A 6,451-nucleotide genomic window follows, 5' to 3' on the forward strand; every position below is an offset into this window, starting at 1 on the left:
CAAGAGGCTCTTTAGTTCTTCTTCACTTTCTGCTGTAAGGGTGGTGTCATCTGCATATCTGAGGTCATTAATACTTCTCCCAGCAATCTTGATTCCAGCTTGTGCTTCATCCAGCCTGTCATGTCACATGATGTACTCCCCATATAAGTTAAATAAGCAGGGCGACAATATATGGCCTTGATGTACTCTTTCCCTGATTTGTAAGCCGTCTGTTATTCCATGTCCAGTTCTAACTGTTGCTTCTTGATCTGCATACAGATTTCTCAGGAAGCAGGTCAGATGGACTGGTATTCCCATCTCTTTAAGAATTTTCCACAGTTTATTGTGATCCACACAGTCAAAGGCTTTGGCATACTCAATAATGCAGACATAGACGTTTTTCTGGAACTCTCTTGCTTTTTCTATAATCTAACGGATGTTGGCAATTTGATCACTGGTTGCTCTGCCTTTTCTAAATCCAGCTTGAACATTTAAACTAACCTAGAGCCAGACATCCTGGAGTGTGAAGTCAAGTGGGCCTTAGGAAGCATCACTATGAACAAAGCTAGTGGAGGTGATGGAATTCCAGTTGAGCTATTTCAAATCCTAAAAGAGGATGCTGTGAAAGTGCTGCGCTCAATACGCATCAAATTTGGAAAACTCAGCAGTGGCCATGGGACTGGAAAAGGTCAGTTTTCATTCCAATCCCAAAGAAAGGCAATGCCAAAGAATGCTCAAACTACTGCACAACTCCAAGTTATCCTGCAGTATATAGTGACTATGCTGCAATCAGATTTCCTTCTGTTCATCTGCACTATTTGAAGGCAAGTTGAATTTTTGTTATACAATTATTCCTGCCTTCATCAATATGAGTCATGTTCATATAGGCCTGAGATGCCTCAATAAGCATTACCTATAGAATTCACTAAAATTTTCCCATTCTTTCAAGGCTTCAATTCTCCATTTTCACAGTTCTATCTTATTTTTTTTATTTTTAATTTAATTTTATTTTTAAACTTTACATAATTGTATTAGTTTTGCCAAATATCAAAATGAATCCACCACAGGTATACATGTGTTCCCCATCCTGAACCCTCCTCCCTCCTCCCTCCCCATACCATCCCTTGGGTCATCCCAGTGCACTAGCCCCAAGCATCCAGTATCGTGCATCGAACCTGGACTGGCAACTCGTTTCTTGCATGATATTTTACATGTTTCAATGTCATTCTCCCAAATCTTCCCACCCTCTCCCTCTTCCTTTCTTGAATGATTTTTTGGTAGCATGCTATGCTGTTTGATAGCATTTTATCCACAGTACAACTTCTTTGAAAAGTAGAGTCCACCTCTCAAACATGCTGCTGCTTTATCAACTAAGTTTATGTCATCTTCTAGATCCTTTGTTGTCATTTCAACAATCTTCTCAGTATCTTCAGCAGTCTCCATCTCAATCAAGCACCTTCTTTCTACATTATAAGAAGCAATCCCTCATCAGTTCAAGTTTCATCATGAGATTGCAGCAATTCAGTCCATCTTCAAGCTCTACTTTTTTTTTTTTATTTTGAGACAAGAATCTCTTTTTATTTAACATTGCAGAGTTAGAAAATAAGAACCAGGATGAGTAGGAAGATAATACCAATCATCAAATTGGATGTAACCCTTAAATTTTCATTTGGAAGACAGAAAGAAATGAACTTTAAAGTGGCATGTGTTTATTGTATGTTGTACCAAAGTGAAAGATATATATATATATAGATAGATAGATATATAGACCTTGATATAGATATCACATTTTTTATCCGTTCCTTTATCAATGGATGCTTAGGTTGTTACCATGTCATGACTACTGTGAATAATGCTACAATGAATATGGGCTGCAGATATAATTTTATTTCCTTCAGACATATACATGGAAATGAAATTGTTGGATAATATGGCAGTTCTGTTTTATTTTTTCTAAGAACCACTGTAGTGGTTTCCATAGTGGCTGCACCAATTTAAATATCTACCAATAGTGTGCAAGGGCCCCCTTTTCTCCATATCATCTACCTTTGTTATCTTTGTTATTTTTATTATTATTATTACAGCCATCCTAGGCCTTCCCAGATGGCTCAGTGGTAAAGAATCTGCCTGCCAATGCAGAAAACCTGAGTTCAATCCTTGGGTGGGAAAGAGCCCCTGAAGAGGGATATAGCAACCCACTCCAGTATTCTTGCCTGGAGAATTGCGTGAACAGAGGAGCCTGGCAGGCTACCATCCATGGCACTGCAAAAGAGTCAGACGTGACTCCTCGACTCAACAACATAGCCACCCTAACACGTGAAAAGTGATAACTCATTGTGGTTTTGATTTGCATTCCCCCCCCTTTTTTTTTTCGTATTTCCTGATGATTAGTGATGTTGAACATCTTTTGTATACCTGTTTGTATATCTTCTTTGGAAAAATGTCTATTCAAGTCCTTGACCATTTTTAAATTGGATTATTTGTTTTGTTTTGTTTTGTTTTTGTAATTAATTTGTGTGAGTTCTTTACATATTTTGGAAATTAATCCCTTATCAGATATCTAATTCACAAATATTTTCTCTCGTTCCATAGGCTGCCTCTGCACTCTCCTGATGGTTTCTTTTGCTGTGCAGAAGCTTTTTATAATGTAGTCTTTTGTCTATTTTGCTTTTGTTACCTGAGCTTTTGGTGTCATATCTGAAAAATTATTGTCAAACCAATGTCAAGCAGCTTTTTCTCTATGTTTTCTTCTAGGAGTTGGGTGTTACATTTAAGCTTTTAATTCATTTTGAGTTGGCTTTTGGGTATGGTATGAGATAGTGATCCAATTTTCCCCAGTGCCACTTATTGAAGAGATTATCCTTTCCCCATCATTTATTCTTCACACCCTCATCAAAGATTAGTCGACCACATCAGGTTCTACTTCATATTCTAGTTCTTTGACTCTCTCTGTCTGTCTCTTTTATTTTTGGCTGTGCTGGGTCTTCGTTGCTGCATCCAGGCTTTCTCCAGTTGTAGTGAATGGGGACTACTCTCTAATTGTGGTGCATGGGCATCTCATTGTGGTGGCTTCTCTTGTTGCAGAGCACAGGCTCTAGGGTTTGTGGGCTTCAGTAGTTGTTGTGTGTGGGCTCTGTAATTGTGGCCCATGCGCTTAGTTGCCCTGTGGGTTCAATCCCTGGGTCAGAAAGATTCCCTGGAGCAGGACAGGGCAAACCATTTCAGTATTATTGCCTGGAGAATCCCATGGGCAAGGAGTCTGGTGGGCTACAGTCCATGCGGTCACAAAGAGTCGGACGCAGCTGAAGCAACGTAGCATGCGTGAACCTTGTTCCAAGTGCTTTGCTGTGCTCTGAGTATAAGAATAAACGAAAGGGACTTCCCTGATGGTCCAGTGGCTAAGACTCCACAATCCCAATGCAGGGGGCTCAGGTTCAATCCCTGGTCAGGGAACTAGATCCCACATGCCACAAGCAAGTATTTGTATACTGCAACTAAAGATCCAGTGTGCTGCAACTAAGACCAGATGCAGCCAAATAAGTAAAATAAATGTTAAAAAAGAGAAAATGAAGGAGAAATGTGCCCTCTGGAGGAACTCAGAGAGCTCTTGTTTCTAGGTCTGGCTGACAGAGAACAGCAGAGCCAAGGTGAGAACCCAGCTGTTGTGATTTCCACCTCAGTGCTTTTGCTGAAGTTTAGAAGTTTGACCAGTACTGAAAGCAGAAAATACTCTAGAGTGATGTAAGTGAATCAGTACCTCTAACTCACGGTAGGTTAATAAGGGCCTGGGTATTCTGGAACTCTTAAAACTAACCTACAGAGTCTGAGCTAATGGTCCCTAAAGTCTCTACAAAAGGGATCAAATTTGGTACCTAATATACATTCCCAAAGAAAAGTACTAAGGCATCAAAGGTGTTGGTTTTAAAACACAAAAGCACTAAAGAAAGTATTTAAAGTATCAAGATGAGTATTTAAATATAATTGAGGTCATTTTATAATGACAGTTAAAGTGATTCTACACATGAGGGAGATAGGAAATCTTCAATATCCAGTTTGAGCAGCTCTTCCTTGCTCCTTGCTGTAGGGAGAGGCTTTTAAGACATGGTAGCTATTTGCAGGAGAAGGCAATGGCACCCCACTCCAGTACTCTTGCCTGGAAAATCCCATGGATAGAGGAGCCTGATAGGCTGCAGTCCATGGGGTCAAGAAGAGTCGGACATGACTGACTCACTTCACTTTTACTTTTCACTTTCATGCATCGGAGAAGGAAATGGCAACCCACTCCAGTGTTCTTGCCTGGAGAATCCCAGGGATGGGGGAGCCTGGTGGGCTGCCATCTATGGGGTCGCCCAGAGTCAGACACGACTGAAGCAACTTAGCAGCAGTAGCAGCAGCAGCTATTTGCACTTGTGTCCCTTCATCAGGAAAACGAGGCAATCAAAGCAGGGCAAAGGGAACTCAGGAGCATTGAGTGTCATTGAGGGGCCCCGAGTTTTATGTGTGTTGTATCTTTAACCATCAAAACAACCTTGTGTGGTAGGGTTTCTTGTCTTTATCTTACTGAAAACTAAATTTAAATTTTTTTCTTGGCCCACACCCTGCAGCTTGCAGGCTCTTAGTTCCCCAACCAGGGATTGAAACTGGGTCCTTGGCAGTGAAGGCACAAGTCCTAGCTTCTGTACAGCCAGGGAATTCCCTAAATCCAAATGTTTTAAGAACTGTGCTGAAGGACACAGTTTGTAAAGGGCAGACTCAGAAATGATGAGACTTTCCTGCCAGTTCAGTGGTTAAGACTCTCTTCAATTGCAGGGACACGGATTTGAACCCTGGTTGGGAAAACAAGATGTTGCAGGAAGAGTTAAAAACAAAAACAAACAAACAAAAAAGGAACTAGGCTAGTTTATGGAACCTTGGAACTGGTTCCAAGATTCATGTTCTCTGCAGTGTACCATGCCACCTCTGGGGATGAGAACAAGATTTAAATAAAAGAAAGAAACACCAGAAGAAGAAGTCAGTTCAGTTCAGTTATTCAGTTGTGTCCGACTCTTTGCGACCCCATGAATCGCAGCACGCCAGGCCTCCCTGTCCATCACCAACTCCCGGAGTTCACTCAGACTCACGTCCATCGAGTCAGTGATGCCATCCAGCCATCTCATCCTCTGTCATCCCCTTCTCCTCCTGCCCCCAATCCCTCCCAGCATCAGAGTCTTTTCCAATGAGTCAACTCTTCACATGAGGTGGCCAAAGTACTGGAGTTTCAGCTTCAGCATCATGCCTTCCAAAGAAATCCCAGGGCTGATCTCCTTCAGAATGGACCAGTTGGATCTCCTTGCAGTCCAAGGTACTCTCAAGAGTCTTCTCCAACACCACAGTTCAAAAGCATCAATTCTTGGGCACTCAGCCTTCTTCACAGTCCAACTCTCACATCCATACATGACCACAGGCTATGGTGGTTTTTCCATAGCCTTGACTAGACGAACCTTTGTTGGCAAAGTAATGAAGGTTATAAATAAAGAAGAGCTCATTTAGATTTTTGTTGAATTAACAAATATATATCAGCAGATAGGCTGGGCTTATAATCCTTGTTATTCTCTAATCAAACATTGCTTTTCAACATACTGCGTCAGGAACCAAGCTCAAGTTCCCTCCTTTACTTGTGCTGTACCCCGAAGCAAATGCTCATACTCACTGAGAATTTTCTGAATGATTCTGCCTTTATGGAGGAATAGAAAGATAAAATCCTGGGCTCTGGAGGCAGAGTATCTGTGTTTAAATCCACATTTACAGCCGACTAGATATATGTAACAAATTATTTTACCTTCCTATATCTTGGTTATCTCAGTGGGGACAATAATAATGAAGTTTCACTCCTAAATTTGACCGCCTATACTTCCCTGGTTGTCCAGTGCTTAAGAATCTGCTTGCAATTCAGTGGATTTGAGTCCAATCTCTGGTCTGAAGATTCCTAGAACTAAGATCCCACATGCCACAGAGTAACTAAGCCCACAAGCTGCAATTTGAGAGTCTGAGAACCACAAGGAAAGATCCTGCATGACACAGCAAAGGCCTGACACAGCCAAATAAACAAAGAAAATGCTTTTTGAATTGTATATTAAAATATATTTAAAATTTTTATATATTGAAGGTGAAAGTCACTCAGTTGTGTCCAACTCTTTGCCACCCCATGAACTATACAGTCCATGAAATTCTCTAGGCCAGAATACTGGAGTGGGTAGCTTTTACCTTCTCCAGGAGATCTTTCCAACCCAGGGATCAAACCCACATCTCTTGCATTGCAGTCAGATTCTTTACCAGCTGAGCCATAAGGGAAGCCCTTTTATATATTAACATATATATATATATATATTTATAAAAACTTGTGTGATGTGACTAAGATGATACATAGAACATATTGTCTAGTCCAAAGTGAGTGTTCAAGAAATGTTAGTTTTCCTATTATTATTTTAAAAAC

The sequence above is a fragment of the Bison bison genome, unplaced genomic scaffold (assembly GCF_000754665.1).
Source record: "Bison bison bison isolate TAMUID 2011002044 unplaced genomic scaffold, Bison_UMD1.0 scf7180017864390, whole genome shotgun sequence".
Taxonomy (NCBI): domain Eukaryota; kingdom Metazoa; phylum Chordata; class Mammalia; order Artiodactyla; family Bovidae; genus Bison; species Bison bison.